The sequence below is a fragment of the Elephas maximus genome, chromosome 14 (assembly GCF_024166365.1).
Source record: "Elephas maximus indicus isolate mEleMax1 chromosome 14, mEleMax1 primary haplotype, whole genome shotgun sequence".
NCBI classification, from domain to species: domain Eukaryota; kingdom Metazoa; phylum Chordata; class Mammalia; order Proboscidea; family Elephantidae; genus Elephas; species Elephas maximus.
The window spans coordinates 28,267,380-28,290,463 of record NC_064832.1 but is presented as its reverse complement, the minus strand read 5'-3'; the positions used below and the strand labels follow the sequence as shown (position 1 = coordinate 28,290,463).

The window sequence follows — 23,084 nt, the reverse complement described above, 5'->3', positions numbered from 1 at the left end:
TTTCCATTTATTAAGTCTCTTGTGGTTTCTTAGTGTTTTGTAGTTTTAATAAGTCTTGTATGTTGATAGGTTTATTCCCAAGTAGTTTATCTTTTTTTTTTTTTTTTTTTTGAGCAGGGGGGGAGGGGTGGCTATTGTAAATGGTATTGTTTTCCTGATTTCCTTTTCGGAGTTCTCTTGATTCCAGTGGATTTTTTATGTTAATCTTGTACCTTGCCACTTTGCTAAATCTTTCTGTTAGTTCCAGTATCTTTCTTGTAGAGTCTCTGGTATTTTCTATGTACAGGATCATGTCATCTGTGAATATGGATAGTTTTAATTCTTCATTATCAATATGGATGCCTTTTATTTTCCTATCTTGCCTTATTGCTCTAGCTAGAACTTCCAGTACAATATTGAATAAAAGTGGTGATAAAGGGCATTCTTGTCTAGTTTCCATTTTCAGGGGGAATGCTTTCAGTTTCTCTCCATTGAGAAGAATGTTAGCTATTGGTTTTGTACATATGCCCTTAATTATGTTTACGAATCTCCCTTCTATTCCTATTTTGTTGAGAGTTTTTTAAGAATGGGTATTGTTAACTTTATGCCTTTTCTGCACTAACTGACGTGATCATGTGATTCTTTTACTTTGTTTTATTTATGTGGTGAATTACATTATTGATTTTCTAATGTTAAACCATTTTTGCATACCTGGTATGAATACCTTGGTTATGGTGTATTATTTTTTCGATATGCTGTTGAATTCTGCTGGGTAAGATTTTGTTGAGAATTTTGCATCTATATTTGTGAGGAATGTTGGCCTACAATTTTCTTTTTTAGTGGTGTCTTTGCCTGGCTTTGCTATCAGGATTATGCTGGCTTCGCAGAATGAATTTGGGAGTGTTTCTTCCTTTTCTATGTTCTGGAATAGTTTGAGCAGGATTGGTGTGAACTCTTCACTGAACGTTCAGTAGAATTCTCCAGTGAAGCCATCTGGGCTGGAGCTTTTTTTTTTTTTTTAATTATTATTATGCTTTAGATGAGAGTTTACACCACAGATTAGTTTGTCATTCAGAAATTTATACACAAATTGTTTTGTCACATTGCTTGCAGTCCCTGCAATGTGTCAGCACTCTCCCCCTTTATACCCCAGGTTCCCTGTGTCCATTTGTCCAATTTTTCTGGTCCCTTCCTGCCTTCCTGTCTTTGCTTTTGGGTCAGTGTTGCCCATTTGGTCTCGTGGGAGTTTTTAATGAGCTCTTCAATTTCTTCTTTTGTTATGAGTCTGTTTAAATTATCTCCGTTTGTGTTAGTTTAGGTAGGTAGTGTTTCTAAAATTTGTACATTTACGTTTTCAAATTTGTTGGAGTACAGTTTTTGTAGTATTGTTATGATCCTTTTAATCTCAGTTGGTTCTGTTGTGATGTCACCCGTCTCATTTGTTGTTTTGGTTCTTTGCATCTTCTCATCCTATTCCTTTGTCAGTTTAGCCGGTGTTTTGCCTGTTTTAATTGATCCCCTCAAAGAACCAACTTCTAGTCTTGTTCATTCTTGCTATTGCTTTTGTATTTTCTATTTCACTTATTGCTGCTCTAATCTTTGTTATTTCCTCTTTTCTGGTGACTGTGGGGTTCTTTTGCTGCTCTTTTTCTATTTGTTCAAGTTGTAGGGTTAAGCTATTGATTTTGGCCCTTTCTTTTTTCATGTACACATTTATTGCTATGAATTCTCCTCTGAGCACTGCTTTTCTGTGTCCCTCAGGTTTTGGTATGTTGTGTTTTAAGTCTCAGTTGATTCTAAGAATTTTTAAATTTCATTAATTTCTTCTATTACATAAGATTTAACGGCCAGAATCAATCAACTTGACTTCATAGGCTTATACAGAACACTCCACCTAATAGTGGCAAAGCACACATTGTTTTCCAATGCACATGGAACGTTCTCCAGAATATAGCACACCTTAGGCCACAATGCAACCCTCAACAAAATTCAAAACACTGAGATAATACAAAGCATATTCTCTGATCACAACACCATAAAACTAGACATTAATAGCAGCAAGAACAAGGGGGAAAAAATCAAATAACATGTAAACTGAATAACAATTTGCTTAGAATCAAATGAGAATGAAAACACATCATACCAAAACCTTTGGGACACACAAAGGCAGTGCTCAGAGGTCAATTTATACCAGTGAACACACATCAAAAAAGAACAGGCCCAAATCAAAACACTACCCTATGACTCAAACAAATACAAAGAGAACAGCAAAAGAAGCCTGCAGCCAACAGAAGAAAGGAAATAATAAAGACTAGAGCAGAAATAAATGAAATATAGAACAGAAAAACAATAGAAAGAACTAATAAGACCAAAAGTTGGTTCTTTGAAAAGATCAACAAAATCGACAAAGCACTGGCCAAACTGACAAAAGAAACACAGCAGAGGAAGCAAATAACCCAAATAAGAAATAAGATGGGGGATATTACAGCAGACCCAACTGACATAAAAAGAACCCTAACAAAATACTATGAAAAATTATACTCCGACAGATTTGAGAACCTAGAGAAAATGGACAAATCCTAGAAACACACCACCTACCTAAACTAACACAAACTGAGATAGAAAATCTCAGTCCTCTAACAAGAGAGATTGAAGAGGTAATTAAAAAAAATAATAATAAAAAACTAAAAAAAATCCCTGGCCTGGTCGGCTTCACTGGACAATTCCACCAAACATTTTAGAGAAGAGCTCACACCAGTACTCCTCAAACTGTTTTAGAGCATAGAAAAGGAAGGTATACTCCCAAATTCATTCTATGAAGCCAGCATAACCCTGATACCAAAGCCAGGCAAAGACACCACACAACAAAAGAAAATTATAGACCAATATCTGTCATGAATATAGATGCAAAGAATATCAACAAAATTCTAGCCAACTGAATTCAGCATCATATCAAAAAAATAACACACCACGACCAAGTGGGGTGCATACAAGGTATGCAAGGATGGTTCGACATTAGAACATCAATCAACGTAATCCACAAAAGAAAAGAATCACAGGATCATCTCAGACAATGCAGAAAAGGCACTCGATAAAGGATTAATGGAGCACATGAACCACAAGTATGAGCCCAGAAAAATGAGAATGGTGCCTGGCTACTACTGCCAACTGCTGACAGGGATCACAGTGGAGGTTCCCAGACAGGGTAGGAGAGAAATGTACAACAAAATTCAAATTTACCAATAGAGACTAGACTTACTGGTCCGAGACGGGAGGAACTCCTGAGACTATGGCCCCCAGATACCTTGTTCACTCAGAACGGAAGCCACTCTGAAGTCCACCTTTCAGCCAAAGATTGTACATCCCTATAAAACAAACAATAACACACATGAGGAACATGCTTCTTAGTTAATCAAGTGTATGAGACCAAATGGGAAACACCTGCCCAAAAGCAAATAGGAGAAAGCAGGATAGGGCATGAAACCTGGAGGAATGTACACGGGGAACCTGGAGTGTAAAGTGAAAGGGGGAGAGTGCTGACACATTGCAGGGACAAAACAACTTGTGTATACATTTTTGAATGAGAAACGAATTAGTACCGCAAACTTTTACCTAAAACATAATCATAATGAAAGTACAGTCTCTTAATTGCTAATTTTTGACAAACAGGAGAGAAAAAAACGGTTTTTACCTTGTTCATTTTGGCCAGCTGTGAGCTTCATGTAGGATTCTGTGAACTGACATCACAGGAAGAAAGTTTCTTGTGGGAATAACAGTCAACCATACTTAGTTGATAGGTCTGTTCTAAGTGTTAGAGATCACGTTGTAAAGTGCCTAGCATAGTGAGTGGCACACAGGCATTTTGAGTGGCTATTATAATAATATATAATATTACCATGAATTCTAATCTGTTATATTGCTACATGTAGGGTGAACTGAAAAAATATAAAATGCAGTTCATTTAAGAATGTTATTTTAAACTTCCAGATAAAAACAGCGAGTGAAGGCAGAACACAGTATCACCTTCCTCAAATACCTTATATTAATGGGGAAAAGAAACAAACAACAATAAAAATAGCACTAGAAGTTACCTGAAAAAAAGAAAAGGTCCACAACCTAAACCAACCAAAGGCCAAAGTAATGCTGTTTCAAAATAAATAAATTTGGAACAGCAAGAAACAAAATATACACAGCTGGAAATCAAATTCACAGCAAAAGGAAAGGCTGGCAATCTCAGGACATTTCCCTAGTCAATGCATTCTTAATTCTCCAAGATGACTATGTCTCATCTCTTCTCTCCGAAATCTCCCACCTTGCCCCACTCTGAACTCAGTAGCTGTCACAAGAGAAGTACCTCATCTTCGTACCACCTGCCTGTCCTCTTTCTTCCTGTTAGAATGCATCACTATCCTTGCCCTTATCTAAGGCAAGCCCCTCCACTTGTGGCCTGGATGCTATCTTTTCTTGCTTATTCAAGGATTTTGTTCCTACGATTATTACCTCCATTTCCTGCGTCCTCAATTTCTCATTATTGGATTATTCCAGTCAGCAAACACATGGTAAAATGTCCTATCCTAAAAAATACCGTCACCCAAGGCCCCATATCCCCTTCTACTTACAGCCCCATTATTCTGCTCCCCTTTGAGACAAAGCTTTTCAAAAACTGTCTGTACTTTAGTCTCTACATTGCCACCTTACACCATCTCTTCAGTCATTTCCAGTTAGGATCGTCTCCCTAGCTCTACCTCAACTGCTCTTGTTGAGATCACCAACTACAGGCTTACTGCCAGATCCTTCTCCTCTTCCCAAATGTTTGGGAGCCCCAGGCATAGTCCTCACCCTTTTTTTCTTGTCTATCAACATTCATTTCCTTCTAGGTGATTTCATCTCGTCTCTTTGCTTTTAATACTGTCTACATTCTTAGGAAGGAGCCCTGGCCGACTAAAAGGTCAGTGGTTGAACCCACCAGCCACTCTGCAGGAGAAAGATGTAGCGGTCTGCTTCTGTGAAGATTTATATATAGCCTTGGAAACCCTAGGGGGCAGTTCTGCTCTGTTCTGTAGGGATACTATGAGTCGGAATGGACTGGGAGGCAATAGGTTTATCTTCTTAGGAGGCATCATAGGTGGTGCAAACAGTTTGCATCCAATACTAACAGAAAGATTGTTGAATCCACCCAGTGGTACCATGGAAGAAAGGCCTGGCAATCTACTTCCATAAGATCACAGCCATTGAAAACCCTACGGAGCACACTTCTACTCTGACACACATGGGGCCACTCTAAGTTGGAATCAACTTGCTAGCCTCTGGTTATTGGTTCTTAAAACTCATAACATTTGCATTCTAGCCTTGATTTCTCCGTTGAGCTTCAGACTTATATTCAACTCCCTACCCAATGATTCCACTCAGATGTCTCATAAGGACCTCAATGTTAACACATTTAAAAAAACTTGATTTTCTTCTCTCCCGCAGCTTATTTCTCCCCAAGTCTTCCAATGCCAATAAATGGTGTTATTTTCATCTAGTTGCTCAGGAAATAACCTAGAAATCATTCTTAATTCCCCTTTTGTGCCCGTTATTAAGCTGTTAATTCCCATCGATTAACCCTTCCATACTCTGCTTTGTGATGCTGGAGCTGGGACTCTGCGCACTACATTTCTGTGTTGCCAGTTCAGTCCTTACGTTCCATTGATAAAAGCAGCATTAGAGGAAGACTTGCTCCTTCTTGCTTGCTTCTTGGACCTGTCAGCATTGCCTCAGTTATGGACCTTCACCCTGGGAGCTAGAGTTAGCTCAAATTTCAACTATTTCCCACACTCTTAGGACCAGCCTGAATACCCTCTCAGAAGTACCAGCAGCAAATGGGCAGCACCTCCTCCTCTGAGGCCAGGGTCCCAGCCCTGGAGAGTCTCTCTTCCTGGCTTCTAGATTCTAATAACTTCAGAGTCTTCTCTGTGTTTATCAGTACTAGGGGTGGTAGCTGCTTTCCAAAGTTATTGTTATCTCAAGGCTCCCTTTTTGCTTTTTTAGTTCTCTAACACCTGTTTAACCAATTCCTTAAACTAAATTGTTGCTGTTGATACACTTGGCAGCAGCCAGATTCCTCTAAAGCATAAACCATCTCTGCCCAAAACCCTCCAAAGACTACTCATCATACTTAGAACAAAATGCAAATTCTCTTTATGGCTTACAATCCCTTTTGTGATCTGGCCTATCCACTTCTCTAGTCACATCTGCCACCATTTCCCCTTTACTCATTTGCGTCTAGTCACTCACTGTCTTGACCAGACCACTTGCCCACTTGCAGGGTCTTTGTACTTGCTGTCTCTTTATCTGGATTGCCCAGGTCTTTGCCCAGATAACTTCTTACTTCATATCTCTTCTCAAATGTCGTCTTATAGAGGCCTGTTTCTACCTGTTCTAAGAGGCGTCACCACAGTCCCTTGCCCCCCACCCCTGGCACCCAATTCCTTACAATTACTATCTGACATTTTAAGTTTATTATCTACAAACTCCCACCCCTCATCCGCAATAAAACCTAAGTTTCATAAAGGCAGGGGTGTGATCTTATTTATCACTGGCACCTGGTATATGCATAGTAGGCACTCAATAAATTCTAGCTCATGGATGAACTTTTTAAATGAATTAGTGTATGCAGAAGAACAGGAGACCAAAGTAATTGCAAAGAAGATAACAAATATGTAAGGCAGATAAAGATGACATAAGGTTGATTCATCTCCGAGTACATAATAAAAATCCAGTGCCGTCGAGTCGATTCCAACTCATAGTGACCCTATAGGACAGGGTAGAACTGCCCCAAAGAGTTTCCAAGGAGCGCCTGGTGGATTTGAACTGCCAACCCTTTGGTTAGCAGCCGTAGCACTTAACCACTACGCTACCAGGGTTTCCGAGCACATAATGCAAGAAATAAATCAGAAAAAGCACTTAAAGATGCAACAGAAGAGAATTTCCACAAAATAATGAAAGGACTCAATCTGTAGAATAAAATGTTCAAAAATACATAATAATATCAAGACATATCCTGGTTAAGTTACTGACTATAAAAAAGGAGGGAAAAATTTTCAGGCCTCTAGACAGAAAACTAAATCATTTACAAAAGGGAAAAATCATGCTGGCCTTAAGACTTCCTCTAAACAATATTCAAATCCAGAAAAAGGAAAAATGTTTGCAGAGTTTTAAGGCAAAGCCCGTATGACCCACAACTATTATATCCAAATAAGTGTCATTCAAGAATTGAGGAAAAAGGCCGACATAGCATCCATGACTCCCTGTAAAAAAACAAACCAAAAAAAAAAAAAAAAAACCTACTTAGTGAAAAGCAGATAGCTAAGTGATGAATCAAAATTAATAGCTAGGAAATAGGAGAGGGCAAGGTGTGTTGTGAACACAGGATTTTTAAATACAGATCAAGACTAAATCGCCAAAGGAATCTGTGTTACAAAACAGAAATAAACATTAAAGCCTTGACCTAGCAGAATAATGACCAAAAAAAAAAAAATTTTTTTTTTGCAGCAGTCTATTGGTATTTCTAAATTTGAACCATATAGATAAAAAGAAAAAGTCACCAAACTTAATTTTTCATAATTGTTTTAACCTTAGATATTTTAGGAAATAAAATTTCTTGTGGTAAAGAAACATTTTCCTCAAAGCTCAGCATTCTTTCAGTTTCACTTAAGTTTGTCTTCCTTTCACTACATTAAAATAATTTAAAATGTAATATTTTTTAAACTTAAGAGTAATGTGTATGTTCTCATCTTAAATACAATTATTTGTACAAATAGGTAAAATATGCTCACAATGATTTAATATTGATGGTAAAATACAGGATCTAAGACTATTTAAAAATTTTCCTGTAGCTTTCTATATTGTTTGAATTATTTATAATGAGCATGTATTACTTTTTATAAAACCAATAAAGGTACTACCCTTAAAATACTATCATAAAACTTATAAAACAGATCCAAGATTCGTCACAATCCCCATCAAAATTCCAACTGTCTTCTTTGCAGAAATAAAAAAACCTGCCCTCACATTTATGTGGAACTGCAAGGGGCCCTGAATAACCAAAGCAATCTCGATGAAGAGCGAAGCAGGAGGACTCACATTTACGATTTCAAAACATACTACAAGCTACAATAATCAAAACAGTTGGTTCTGGTATGCTAACAGACACGCAGACCAATGGAAGAGAATTGAGGGTCTCAGAAATAAACCCATACGTCTGTTGTCAACTGATTTTTGAGAAGAGTGTTAAGTCCATGCAATGGGGAAAGAATAGTTTCTTTAATAAGTAGTGCTGGGACAACTGGATATCCACATGCAAAGAATGAAGCTGAACTCAAACCTCAAACCATATAGAAAAATTAACTCAAAAAGGCATGAGGACCTAAGATTAAGAACTAAAACCACAAAACTCTTAGGAGAAAACATAGGGTTATTGCTTCAGGACCTACTTTTTAACAATGGATTTTTCGATACACTATCAAAAACACAGCAACAAAAGACAACAAAACAGATAAATTGGACTTCATCCAAATTAAAAACTTCTGTTTAACAAAGGACTTTAACAGCAAAGTGAAGAGACAGCCTATAGATGGAGAAAAGTTTTGGAAACCATTATTGGATAAGGGTTTAATATACAGAATATATAAAGAACTACAACGTAACAACAAAAAAACAACCTAATCAGAAAATGACCAAGGGATTTGGATAAACATTTCACAAAAAAAGATATACAAATGTCAACAAGCACATGAAAAGATGTGCAACATCATTAGCATTTCAAAAAACCAACCAAACCCACTGCCATTCAGTTGATTCTGACTGATAGAGACGCTACAGGACACAGTAGAACTGCCCCATAGTTTCTAAGGCTGTAAATCTTCATGGAAGCAGATTGCCACATCTCTCTCTGGCGGAGCAGCTGGTGGGTTCAAACGTCCTACCTTTTGTTAGCAGTAGAGTGCTTTAACCACTGCATCACCAGGACTCCTCATTAGCTCATTAGCCATTAGAGAGATTCAAATCAAAGCCACAATGAGATCCCATTTCACTCCCACCAGGATAACTAAGATTTAAAAAAAAACCAAAAAACGGAACCAGAAAACAAGAAATGTTGGTGAGGATGTGGAGAAACTGGAGCCCACGTCCACTGCTAGTGGGAAGGCAAAATGGTACAGCCACTATGGAAAAGAGTTTCACAGTTCCTCAAAAAGTTGACCGTAGAACTACCATATGACTCGGCAGTTCCACTCCTAGGTATATACCCAAGAGACCTGAAAGGAGCAATGCAAACAGAAACCTGTATGCAGCGTTCACTGCAGCACTGTTCACAATAGCCAAATGTTAGAAACAACCTAAATGTTCACCAGCAGATAACCAGATAAACAAAACGCGTTCCACACATAAACAGAAACAAAAACTGATATTATGTTACGAGATGGATGAACCTTGAAAACATGATGCTGAGTGAAGTAATCACAAAAAAACAAATATTGTATGATCCCACTTATATGAAATATCTAGAACAGGCAAATGTACAGAGATCAAAGTTTACTAGTGGTTACCAGGGAAGGGGGAAGAGGGGGAGTCACTGCTTAAAAAGCACTGAGTTCTGTTTATGGAGATGGAAAACTTGGCAACAGATTCTGGTGATGGTTGCACAACATGATTAATATAATTGGTGTCATTGAATTAATTGTACATGTAAAAAAGATTGAGCTGGCAAATGTGTATATATATATTTTTATAACAATAAATAGATCTAGCTTTACAGATGGATTTTGAATCGATCTGATCTTCCCCAAATCAACTTTTCTACCAAAACTTAAACCCTCAAATTATACCTTTCAAATAAGTCTTTACTTTTCCATATATTATTTAATTTTAATTAGAGATTATCCACTTGCATATATGATTATATATTTATAAGATAAACATTGCATATTTATACTACAAATATGAAAATGAAGTTACTTATAAAAATTAATGTTATATTACTTTTATTAAATATCTTGTGTCATAAGGGTATAGATATATATCATTTGATTTAAACATATAGAATGGAATTATGGTAAAAATTACCATAATCACAACACATTTTGGTGTACTTGCTTCCAGACTTTTCATATGTATACAGATAGATGCATTTAATAAATGAAGGCATATAATTTTACAACCTAAAATTTTACCTGTACATTAAAGTAAATATTAGTATTTTTCTATGGCATTATTTTTAGTGGTTGCATAATATTCCATTAGACTGATGCACTATGGTTTATTTAACAACTTCCCCACTATTAAATATTAAGATTGTTTCTACTATATAGATGCTGAAGTGAGTACACATAAATCTTTGACTGCATTTCTGATTATCTCCTTAGGATCAGTTCCTGGAAGACGAACTGTTGTATCAAAGCTTTTGAACATTTTTCAGACTCCAGAAAGGTAGTATAGCAAGATGCGACCATAAGCTTTATTACACTCTTAGCAAATGATTATTAGCATTTATTTTCAATCTTTATCATCCTGATTGGGGGAATATTTTTGTAATTCAGTTTGGTAAAGTTGAACTTTGCTCATATACTCATATTAATAAATCTGCTACCTCTGGAAATTATCATTCTTTGTTTTATCCACAATGCTTAGCATAGAGCCTTGCCCAGGATTTTGAAGAAATATATTTTTTATTGACCTTGGCAATATTTTTTTTAAATAGAAAGTTGAAGAAAAATAAGATTATTTTACTTAATAAAAGGTAAGATTATATTTAGTTCTTAATGTATTAATAGACAGCATTATTATTAACTAGCAATATATTTTCTGTACCTCCAAAATGCTACTAAATGCTTAGTTTATTAAGGTGAGAAACATTTAGTAAATAACTACTTTGAAATTAATTTCCTTAACCCTGCCACCACTCAAGATGCCTAGAGACAGACTGGCCCACTTCCAGTTTTCTTCCATGTTATTATTACTGTGAGGTCATTCTATAGATAGGGTAATAAACATTGTGGCATACAGAAAAACAGCATCTGCAAGTCCGTATGGCAGAGCATGGTTGTGGCTGTTCCTCCTTCGGAACTGCATTACGTAACTGGCAAGTGTTTACTTAAGCTCCTTTGGGCTGCCTCCATGGTAGCTATGAAGTCATCGAGAATTAGGCACAGTTTGGGGCCTGATAACAAAGTCTATTAGTTTAACATGAATACTGTGTCAGTTTTTCTTTATCATTGCTGTCTACTTATGTTATTAAAAAGACACATGCTACTTCAAAAATCATTAAGAAATCCACACACACAAAAATAACAGGTTCATAAATGTACATTTGCTCATTATCTGGATGTAATTATTATTTAAAGATTTGTATTCTATGGTACGAATTCACAGTGTGATTTGACTCAATATAAATAAGCGAAATTACTAAGATATGTAGAGGTATTAGACAATATGGATTATTAAAATGGCCTAAACACTTACCTTCTGTAAGTCATCAGGGAATGACATTTGGTCTGTGTAAGAGAACATTAATGGTGTGATGTAACAAGAGCTTAAGGAGCAGAGAATTTAAGATGATACTAAATTACAAGAAAATATTATTTTACCTTGATTACTCAGGGAAAGGTAGTATTTTCAGTTCCTTAGAAGGACAGCTCTTGAGCTCCTTCCAAATGTGTGCTGTTTTTAAAGAAAACTAATGCAGTGTGCACTGTAGGACAAGTGCCACTGAATATTTTTTTCATTGTAATAATTATTATGTCACTTTCAAAGCATGAAAACCCTTATAAAATACGCTAAAATCTCATGTCCCTTTAGAATTACTAAGTTTTATGAGTAAAGATGCCCAAGTGAAATCAAGATCCTGACATCTAAAACTACACAGTCCTGTTTTTAGAAATGTCATAATTATGAACACACAAATTTATTATAACATTACTTATTGGAAAAATCTCCATAGTATTTTGTTTTTTAACTCTGAAAAATGAGGACACTGATGACCAAGCCAATGATCCAGTAAATCCCAAAGTCAGGGACAAGTCACAGAGAGAAATGAAAAAGATTTTAGGACCTGCTCACTGCCCTGGAGGTACAGCCACTGTGGTGTCCTACCCAGCTTGAGACAGAGGTGTGTGTGCACAGGAGGCCCGACCTGGAGGCAAGGGTCACCAATCACCAAGGAGAAGGTGGGGGGGAGTCAGCTTTGCTCAATGATTAAATATTTGGGCTTTTATATTTCTTTCCAATATCAAAAAAGAGGGATATACTTTTGGCTGCTGATGTTTAAACATTTAAAATATGCAAATTATGATTTATGAATTTCTCTGAAGTTAACATATGGTGATTTTAAACACATTGCAAATTCCTTGACATTCCTCCTGTTTAAGGGTATGCATAGCCTTAGCAACTTGCTTCTCATGAATAGAATGTGATGGACGTGATGCTGCAAATGACTTCCAAGGCTAGGTCGTAAAAGGGATACAGCTTCTATCTAACTCTCTCTCTTGGGATCCTTGGAACCTAGCCACCATGTTGTAAAGAAGCCCAGGCCACATGTAAAGGCCATGTGTAGGTGTTCTGGCTGATAGCTCCAGCCAAGGTCCCAGCCAACCAAACCCAAAACCAACTGCCGTTGAGTCAATTCCTAATCATAAATCATAGAGACCCTACAGGACAGAGTGGAACTGCCCTATAGGGTTTCCAGGGCTGCAGACTGCCACATCTTTCTCCTGCAGAGTGGCTGGTGGGTTTGAACCACTGGCCTTTTGGTTAGCTGCCAAGCGCTTGCCAAGAAGAGTCAGTATTAATTGCCAGACATGTGACTGAACAAACCTTCAGATGATTCAAGCCCCCAGTGGTTGAACTGCCCCAGCTGACACCAAGTGGATTAGAGACAAGCTGTCCCTGCTGAGCCCTGCCCAAATTGAATATTCATGAGCCAAATAATGATGATGTTGTTTTAAGCCATTAAGTTTTGGGGTGGTTCGTTATGTACTTGAGTCCCTGCTACAATAAATCTCTAGCTCACATTCGCTACAGTAAGTAGCATGGAGATGGAGAAAGCAAAAGAAACCCCTTTCCCTCCATTTTTCCTTGTTTCCTTAGCCAGGCTGAGATCTTAGCACCTCTCAGTACTAATTGTTGGGGATTAAGTGTAGTTTTGAAGTGCGAAGGAACAAAATCCATCATCATGGGGACCCAAACCAAAAAAACCAAACCCACTGCCGTCCAGTCGATTCTACCCAGTCTATCCAAACTCCTTTCCTTAATGGCTTAGAGAGTGAGCAGGGGGACCAGAAAAGTTGATTCTCTCCATTTCTTCTCCTATAGGTATTCCTAGTTTTAAAGAAAGAGAAAAGCAAGATTTAATTCTCTCCTGTGCTCATCTCCCTTCTGAGTTCAAATCTTTGAAAAGGTAATTATATCTTTATTACTGAAAAGGTACACGGCCTTTTCAGTCTTATAAATGAATATAAAAGAGTCAAAACAGCAACATGTTTTTACACATTACCAAGAAAGTGGGCTCTACTTATCAAAGTTATACACTAGGGACACCACTCTGTCTTTAGTCACTCTCCTTCAAAGCTTTTGCTCCTCCTCCTCTTCCCCTAAATGTGGGTGCTACCCAGGGTTCCCTGCTCAGGATCTCTTCTCAATGGACATACCTTTTGATCCATCTTACTCACTTTCCTGGCTTCAGCTATCAACTACATACTAACGACTCCAGAGAGCCAGACCTTACTTTCCATCTTCCTTGGGTGGTTCTCTGATAACTCAAATTCAGCAAGCATAAAACGGAGTTTCTCCTCCTAGTTCCCACCCCAGGTCAGAAACCTGGGTATCACTTGCCCCCCTAACACACAGCCAATTCGTTTTCCAATCCCAGCTACTCTTTTTAGTTACTTGTCATGAATTCCTCCTTTTCTATCCCTACTGCCAAAGGTACATGAGCACTCTTCCTAATTGATTCTTAGATTATAAACTGTTTCCATTTCATCTTTAAGTCTACATGACCTCATCCAGTATAACCTTTTCATAATGCACACCTGACCACCTCACTTCCATTGTAAAAAGCCTTTCATGGCTCTCCTTTTCTACAGTGGGGTTTTAATCCTGACACCCCATAGGAATCTACTCAGAAGCAGAGTAAACCCCCTGAAGTGGTATGCCAAATTTTAGATAGGTTTGTAAGTGCATTTTTGTCTGGAGAGCCCATTGCTTTTCACAGATTCTTACAAGGCTGGGTGTGCCCCAAAAGGCTAAGAACTTGTAGGTCTTAGGTTAAAGTCCAAATTCCTCAGCATGTATACAAAGCTGACCATCCACCCATGACCTGACCATCTGTCCAGCTTCCTCGCACCCCTTTCTTCACTCTCCTCATGTTTCACCCATACTTCTTAAGCTGTAGCCCTTGACTACAGACGGTTGTACGTGCTGCTTTGCTTGCTCCGTTTGGGAAGCCCTTCCGCTCGTCTAAGCTGCCCTAACTTTTGCCATCCACGACTACCTTCTTTCTTTCAAGGAACATTTCAGAGCAAACAGTCCACAGAAAGCTGTGAAGACTAGGCAAGCTGGGTGTGAACTCCTGCATCCCTCCAGCCTGCCTAGCAATTGCTCTTGTTCTTAGCGTCCCCCTCCTGGATTTCCAAACTGGGGTGGGGTGGAAGAAAAGAATTAAACCATGAAGTAAGCTGCAACAAGCAGTGACTGCTAAGTATTTGTGCAGCATTTATACACTGTACAAGAATCGCAGTCTGTAACATGTATTTCGTAATGCTTTCTTGGGAAGGAGAAATTCTGTTGTAAACATGTAATTCATAATCCCAGCAGATTTTTGATGGCAGAGAAATACCACACACACCTTTCTGTTAATGTTTGTACTTTACGGAGTACTGTACAGGAGTTTTCAACATCACGTAGTTTTCATTTTCTTTATACTTAGCCATCACACGGGGTTACATATTTAACAAATCCTGTCATTAACAAACAACGCAGTTCATGATATTTTGTGAACTACCAGGAGGGTTGCTGGATCGTTTATCTTAATTTTTGCTCTTGGTTTACACGACAGCACTCCTAAAGTCTACGGTCCCTGAGGTTCCAGCTTTTTGAGGTAAGCTGTGGTCTCATCTAAGCGTGAGACCTGCTATGGCTGTCAAACCTTTTCTTCTCCAAAAAAACCCTCTTCTCCAAAAGTTGTCTTTTAACTGTTGCTTCAAAACGGAGCTCTTTGCCGTCCTCGGGCAGACAGATCTAAGCGAAATGTATTTTCCTAGCGGTAACGCATCTACCTATAAATAGCGCGCACGGCGCTGAGTCACCAAAACCCCGAGTTTCCAGAAATAGCTCATAGCGACTGCTGGAATCGCGTCCCTCGGAGCAGTGACAGGCTCCGATCACACCCGCGGGGCTGGACCGCCGGCTTGCGGCACTCAGAGAGTCCTACCCACCCGGCGCCCGGGCGAGGCCGTCGCTTCCAGGCCCTGGAGTCGAGAGCTTCGACCTCGCATGCCCGGACTGCACTCCTGGGACCGAGACCCGGCTGGCGGCCGAACTTGGCCTTGACTGCACTGAGTCCGCGCCCGCCCCTCCGGGGCTGGGAGCCGCGGGGGGCCGGCACCAGACTCCGCCCTGCGCCGCCCGCTCGCACAAGGGGGCAGCGTAGGGAGGGGGCGGACGCGGCTCTCGCTCTGTCCCAGGCCCGGGACTCCGGGGAGCTGTAGAAGCAGCCAGGCCTAGAGGCGTAAGGAAAGGAACACCCCCTCCTACCCCCTGCCTACTCCCACCCTGCGAAATGGCTTCAGCCGCCGGTACAGGTGGCTGGGGGAGAAGTGGGGGAGGGAGCGGAAGTGCCACCCCCTACAGTCAGGGGATGGTGACGTCACCCCACTGACAGCCTGTAGCGGGGGCGTCTGCCCGTCACGTGACCCCAGCCCCCCCCCGCCGAATCCCGCGCGGGCTCCCTCCCCCAGCCCGGACTCCCACCTCTCGCCCGCCCCCTATCCCCAACTTTCGCCCTCCCCGCACGACTGTCAACAGCGCCAGCTCCGCCCCCTCCCCCTCGCCCCCCAGTAACCGCCACGGCGACGCGGCGGGCGCTCGCGCTCAGGTCCCGGGCTCCCCAAGGAGCGCAAGCCCCTGGTCCCCACCCCTTCCCCCCAAATCCCGCTGCACTGATAAGTGGGCACCGGAGCGAGGGTGCGCGGCGGCGGGCGCCGACAGCGCTTCTCCGCTCAGCCCTCCCACAGCTGCAAGAGAACTAGGCAAAGACGCATGGTCAGAGTTCGGAAGGAGCGAGGCGCTCAGGGCCCCCCGGGTCTGGCATATCGCCACCGGGGTCGGCCCTCGGCGGAGAGAGGCAGCCGGGAGCTGGCCATCGATCCCCGCCCGGCAGCCCGCGTCCCCGCAGACCCGCGGCACTCCCGCCTCCGCCTTCCCTGCCGGCCGGGCGGCGCACTCCAGCCCTGCCTGGCTACGTCTCGGGCCGCGCGCGGGCACGGGTCCTACGACGAGGGGCCAGGTCTCCCTTAACCCCTTCGGCCACTCCCGCCGTGGACCGCTGGGGTTGCAGATTTGGTGGCTGCGGCTGCTGCGTCTGGTTCTATTTTTTCCCTTCAGTTCTCAAAGTGGAGGCTTGGGGGCGGGAAAAAAAAAAAAAAAAAACCCACAGTGTTGAAGGGGGCGGCACGGACTGACCTGTCAACGGCGGAGGAAGACCTCCGGTCAGGGCGAGCTCTCGAGCCCGCGCAGGAACAGGAGCCTAGGGCTCGCGCGGAGCAGCACAGGGTAGCGGCAGCTGTGCCTCAGCCAGGTGTCCCCCCCTCGGCTGGGCCGGCCCCGCCGTGCCCGCCCCCTCCCTCGGCGCCGCGCTCCTCGCCCCATCGCCGGGGACCAGGGAACCCCCCAGCTGGATTTTTTTGTGCAGTTTCAGCAAAGCTCGGAGGAAGTTGGTCCTTTTGTTCCACTATTTATAGATTGCGTCAACATTGCGAAAAGGAGAAGGCGGAGCGGCGGCCCCTCCTCCTTCTCTCCTCCCCCCTCCGGCTCCAGGGAGAGAAAAGCCCCAGCACACGACCTAAGTACACAGCCAGCCAGCCGCCCGCCCCCGGCCTCCGGCTTGCCACTCCCCCCCCTCCCCAGCCAGGGCAAGACACTGCCAACTCTGTCACGTGCCCGCCCGGGAAAACCAGCTCCCCCGGGCTCCGTGCCGCCCGCTCGGCTCCGTGGTGGCGGCGGCGGCGGCAGCCTCGCCCAGCTCCGTGCCTTGCTCGTGAGCTCCGGCCGCGGCCCAGGAGTCGCGCACAGCGCAGGCACCTCCACCCTCGCTACCCAGCGGGGATCCCCGGATCCGCGGTCCTTGGGTGTACCAGCGAGCGTCCAGCGTTCCCCTAGTCCCTCCACTCCCCCATTTTGGGAGCGCCACAGCGCCACTTGCGGAGTATGCGCGCATTCGGGCCTCGCCTCGGGGCCAGGGGCCTGATCTGCCCCAGCAGGCGTTGGGGTGCCAGCACCTCTCCGCACGATTGGCCGAGGGCTGAGGGATGCGGGGGTGGCTCTCAGCAGCTCGCGGACAGGCAGAGCGCGGAAAGCGCGGTTCGGGCGTTCCGAAACGCCGGGAGACGCGCTCTCTCTTCCGCAGGTGCAGCGAGACGCTGCGAGATCTCACTTCCCCATTCCCGGACGGCTAGGGTCCAGAGAGTTTGCACATCCTGGCCGCGATGGGTGGTGGTGGTGTAGTGTTTGAGGAGTTTTGGGAAGTTAGAGTTGGGGGGGCGAGTCAAACTTCTAAATTTGACGACGAAATAACGCCCCGCCATACCCCCGGAATTGAAACTGTGCGCACTGCCGGCCTAAAGCCTCTGTTCCTGAGCTCGATGTAAACAAGGAGAGCGATAAACAAGACGAGAAGGCCTTACAAACAAAACTAAGTTCAAGTAGTTAGAGCGTAATTTACCTTTGCAGCTTCCAATCTTTCTTTTAAGTTTTTTATTTAGATCGTTGTTTAACTTTTCAGAGTCGGGATAAGATCTGTCCACTAGATCACGGGTGGAGGAAAGCCGGGGCTGTGCTGGAACGAGGGCAGGAAACGCGTCGGGCCTTTCCGGGCAGCTGGGTAGTGTGGTGAACAGTCTGGAAGGGTAATGTTATTTTTAAAGGGGTCTGCGGAAACTGTTCCTCGTTTGGGCGCAAATGCAGGCCGGGGAGGGGGATTACTCTGCACGGTTTCGCGCTCCTCGAGCGGGGCTTCTTGGCCGGGCTCTACGCTCGTCCCAACCAGCGAGCGCTTTCGTACGGGCCAGACCTGGCAGCAGTAAGTTTGCCCCTATCTGGGAAACGTTTTCAGTTTGGGGTCTTTTTTTTTCAGATGGAGACCTTAGGTAATGGGTTCATCAATTTAGCAACGCATGCTTCGCTACAACGTTGGAAGCGAGGTGAAGAAGAGCGAGCCTGTGGATGCTTCCGCTCGGGAGCCCAGTTTTTCAAAGTACGGAGCGGAATAGACACGCGGCGTACTGACGCACGCTTTGGTCCCTCACACACCTGCCAGGGTTTAGAGTCTAGTGCGGGACCGAAATTTTATTCCCCCAGCTCACGCGGCCCCTCTCCCGATTTCTTTCCAATTTAGCGAAAGGCCCCAGGCGTTCCTTTTTCCGCCTTTCTACCCTGCCCTGCTGTCTGTATTCGAAAGTTACTGCCCGCCTAGGAGGGCGAATTCGTTCCCGCGCCAGTTTTGACTACATCCGTATCTACAAACCACTTTTCTTTGCGTGACGAAAACAAGCCAGGGCCTCCTCACCCCTCCGGTGCCTACAAGTGGCAGAGGTGCCAGGGCTCTGCCTCAGCCTTTTCCCCCGGACCCAACTTCGGGCCGAGGCTTGACGTCCCCGCCACTTTGTCAGGACACGCGCTTTTCATCCCCATTTTGTTGTTCCGCCCAAGTCCCAGCTGTGAAGAAGGGGGGAGCGAAAGTAAAACGAAAGCACCCGGGGCCATCAGTCGCAGCGGCTTCCCTGAGCAGGGCGGTGGGAGGCCAAGGTCGGGAGGCGGGGGTGAGGGCTTGAGCTGCGCGGAAACGGGGGGTGGGGAGGGGGCGCGGCCCCGGAGGGCGCCAGGAACTGCCAGGTGCCCTGTCGCTCCTCCTACCCCCGGGCAAAGCGAACGTGGATAATACACCAACCCTGCAGGGGAAAGCTTGGCTTGGGTCTTGAGCTGAAATTCGAAACTGATTGTGACCGTGTGGAGGGGACGCGGGGTCAAAAGAGCCCGCGGGCGAGCGTTTGCCCCCAGCGGCGGATCCCGGGGAGAGGCCCGGGAGAGCCGGAGCGTGGCGAGGGCGGGCAGGGGGGAGCCCGGGACTCAGGCCTAGGGCCAACTCCACTGAGGTTGGATAAGCATCCCCAGTCCTCCCCCTCCCCCTCGCAAAAAACGGAGTTGTAAGTGGTGTGAAGACTTGGGGAAACTTTGGTGAAATCCTCAGCGCCCGCCCCTCCCCCTTCGCGGTCGTCACTGCGGACAAAGGCGGCCGGCGCAGATTTGGACTAGGCGAGGCCCGCGTGGGCGGCCTTGCGGGCCGCAAACTGTTTCAGTCAAGGGAAAGGATAAGAGTATCTTCACGAGGTGAAGGTAACTCTCTGCAACTACCCCTCAGGGATGGTAGCCTGCCCCATTCTGGTCAGCTAAAATGCGTCCTCACTTTTCAGAGAGCCAACACTAGCAGACTGGCCTGCGAGATGCTCGCCCTGTCACTCCAGAACATTTATGTAGTCAAACTTCCGAAAGCTCCATTTTACCTTAATAAATACTTAACCATGTTCTGTTTAATAACATCTTTGCTATGGCAGTACCTGTGGGTTTTGTAAAGCGTTAAAAGTATGTTGATCCTAAATGAGTCAAATGTGGAAAACATCTGAGAATGGTCAAGTCGGCTTTCCCTGGCACCTGATGCAAAGAAACAGCTGTTACATCTCTAAACTGCTCAGAGGCACTTATGTACCATGCCCATTCTCTAAAGTGGGAGACTGGGGACTGTGTACTTGTTTGCATTGTTTAGACTACACATGGCCGATTACTCATTTCACCAACAGGACTCAAAAACGGCTATAATTTTCAAGGACGCAGAACGCAATGTAAAAGCAGTTTAGGCGAACCTCGGGAAGGCTTGTCTTGGTTTCCTGTTCCAGTTTTGCAGGGAGCAGGCAGTAGTCATTCCCAGGCTAGCTTTGTTAGTTTTTATTCCTCCCCTCTTCACTCACAGCTGCAAATTCCAGAAAGTCCTAACTGTAAAAAGGGACGGCCCACTTCATCCAAATTTCTTTATACGTTGATGAGGGGAGAGCTCTAGGTGAAATAGAGATCTCTTGGAAATAGCCCTCTATTAAAAAAAAAAAAAAGAGCAGATTTGACTAAACAGACTGATAAAAATGTCTGCTTTTACCATCCTTGCCGTTCGGTTTCGTATGTGGCTATTGTTCTCACTTTCTTTCAAGTTTTTTTCCTTGTAACTTTTTTTTTTTTTAATCAGGTTACCTTGCTAAATTGGATGTCTGTAATTAAGGAGTTGGTCTTTTCTTCTCCACTCCACTTAAAACAAGAAGTACACATATAAATATCTTTATTCTGCGCCCAGTTTGTTTTTTTATATCTCCGCGTTCGCAAATGATGCTTTGCCAGGGTAGATTCAGACTTCATTGCCTAAAGCGTTATTCGCCCGGACAATCCCCAGAGCCATCGAAAGCCTTAGCCTTGCGCACGCCACTGGAACCCGCACCAGAAACCTCGATTTGGAGTCCAGTTTGGAAACAAGTCTGCCTTTCGCGGTGAAATGGGAACTTGCCCAAGCGATGCATCTGGCTTTAGATTTTATGGGGAATATGATCTGGAAAAGGGAACGCCTGTTTCAGCCACGGCATCACGCCCCGCGAGGATCCCCGGGGGCTCCCTCCTGCAAACAGCTTGCCTGGCCTCGACCCACAGGGCCTCAGTTGACCTCTGGGCCCCCTGGTTTGAGTTAACCCCACAGCCGTGCGCTCCCTTCCCGGCCTCGCCTGGGGTTGCTCGCGCTGACGAAGTTTTTAGACTAGAGGAGAAAGTTTGGGGCTGCAGATCAGATGTCCTTAAAGAGGCTAGGGAAAGGGAGAGGCTCTTTGCAGTTACGCGCCAGGAAACTCGTATACCCCGCGCTCGCCGCGAGGCGAAGGGAACTATCCTGGGGGAGCCTAAGTGTTCCCGAGACTTTGCCAAAGTTTTGAGAGTCCAGAGGTAGCATCCCCCTCCCCCCAATCAGGTTATTTCATAATCCGCTCCAGGCTGCCTTAAACTGGGACTCAAGCGGGGGTGGGGGGCTAGGAGGGAGGATGGGCCTTCCCTATTTCCCGCCCCCACAGCAGCGTAAACCTCTGAGCGGTTATGCAGTTTGACCGGGTGGGCGTGGGCGTGGTGCCAGTGTTCGGCTCCGACGGGCGGGAGAAGCTGGTGCGGGCGTGGGATCCCGGAAAGGGCTGGGAGGTGTGAGGCGAGTTTCTGCTCTAGGGGGCTGGTTCCAAGGAAGCCGCCGGCGGTAATGGGGCTGGGCCCGGCCGCTGGGGAGTCGAGCAATGGTTCTTGCATGTCTCGGCGCCCTTGGACAGGGTTTTGTCAGGAGAGCGCCCTGACACCGAGCTCAGGCGGGCGGTGAACATACTCCCCCTAGGTTTCTTTCGGCTAGTGGGGGTGGGTGGGCGCGGAGGGGCGGGCGGCGGGCCTTCTCTAGTCTACGCGGAAAAAGAATCTAAAATAGCACCCCTCCGCAGGCAGCCCTTTAGTTCTGGTAAAGCAGAAACGGACTCAGAGAACGAGGAAGCTCAGTTCCAAGTTTGTCAAGCGACTGGCAATCTTCATAGTCTCCCGGAGAGGTGCACCCATTTCCCCTTCCAGAATAAAACCGAAGGCGTGTTCCCCCAAAGGCAGGATGAAACTCAGGCCCCAAGTGGAACCCGAGCAGCCCCGCCTTCCGACCTCTGGCTCGTTTTTTCCAGGACCGTGGGGAAACGTTCCTTCCCGAACAACTCTGGGCGGGAAGCGCGCGACTACAGGGCGCGCAGGGCGCTGGGCCGCGCTCCGTCCCGTTTTCGGTCTCCCAGTCAAAACTTTAGGCTGACTCTAGAAATGACATTTTTGATAGTCCGGAAAAGAAACGCGATAAATAGATTCGCCATCAGCCTTGCATCAGAGAACCATTTCCCCTGGACTACAGTGAGATTGTTTTTTTCATTAGTTGTAGGAACTGAATTTCTGATGATTTACCTGCCTGCTGGAACTCTTGGGTGTATTCTCCTCCCCTCCTTTCTCACTTATCTGGCTGTCAACTCCTCAAAGCTCCGGGTACTCGATTCCTTCGCATCCATTGTAACATAATGTTATTTAGTCACTAGTCTAACTCAACCTTTATTCTCCCCCTCCCCGCCCCACGCCTTCCCCACCCTGGTCAATATAAGCCGCAGTGTTTGCATAGCTCTCACAAAATGGGTCATGTTTTCGGTTCCTTTGATCCACAGTAACGGAAAAGTTTTGGCTTTTGCATGTTCTTTTTTGCACATCACGTTCAGTGACGGTGCTCTCCTCCCAGTTACAAGTTCTTTCTTCTCTCAAAAACAGTTCTAAGGATGTCTTTATTTTTACAAGGACCTAAAGAGTTAGGAGCATTTCAGCGTGTACCAAGACTCACCTTCACTCTCTTGTTTTCCAGACAAGCGTTAACACTAAACGATGTAATCAGTTAAAACAGACTTTAATATCATTAAGCATGGATCTCTCCATTAACTGTGACAATTAAGTAACTTCAAAGAAGAAAATAATAAAAACGAAATTCTTGGGAATCAAATAAAATTATGGAAGCTGTCCAAGAGAGGACTGGATGCGGAAGTAGGTAGTTTCGGACTTTTGAAAAAAGAGCTCTTATTGATTAACAATTATTAATATGAAATAGACTGTGTAACTATCTCTATCAGAGTGCTGGCACTGAGTAGGCATTCAATGAACATTTTGTCTCTCTCTTTTCCTTTCTTGTCCCCATCCTTGGAAATTCTGGCAGGAGATACAGACTTCCCAGT

At 44.5% G+C, this 23,084-nt stretch overlaps 2 long non-coding RNA genes across 12 annotated transcripts in view; one reads left to right on the top strand and one right to left on the bottom strand.

Annotated features, from left to right (window-relative positions):
• LOC126058354 (uncharacterized) overlaps positions 1-15,776 on the top strand; it is a 66,998-nt gene extending 51,222 nt beyond the window's left edge. The window contains exons 4-6 of the long non-coding RNA XR_007513206.1: positions 10,383-10,446; positions 13,327-13,411; positions 15,068-15,776. This is a non-coding gene — a long non-coding RNA (uncharacterized LOC126058354). The remainder of the gene's footprint in view (positions 1-10,382; positions 10,447-13,326; positions 13,412-15,067) is intronic.
• Positions 1-18,036, bottom strand: part of LOC126058351 (uncharacterized) — a 103,376-nt gene extending 85,340 nt beyond the window's left edge. For 4 of the 11 annotated variants that reach the window (XR_007513196.1, XR_007513194.1, XR_007513197.1 and 1 more), the window contains exons 1-2: positions 16,693-17,070; positions 3,239-3,344 (exon numbers count right to left, since the gene is read on the bottom strand). This is a non-coding gene — a long non-coding RNA (uncharacterized LOC126058351). Of the gene's footprint in view, positions 1-3,238; positions 3,345-16,692; positions 17,072-17,950 lie in introns of those variants that run through there. The other 7 variants (XR_007513204.1, XR_007513201.1, XR_007513202.1 and 4 more) reach the window with 5 other exon arrangements.
• Positions 18,037-23,084: the final 5,048 nt, after the last annotated feature.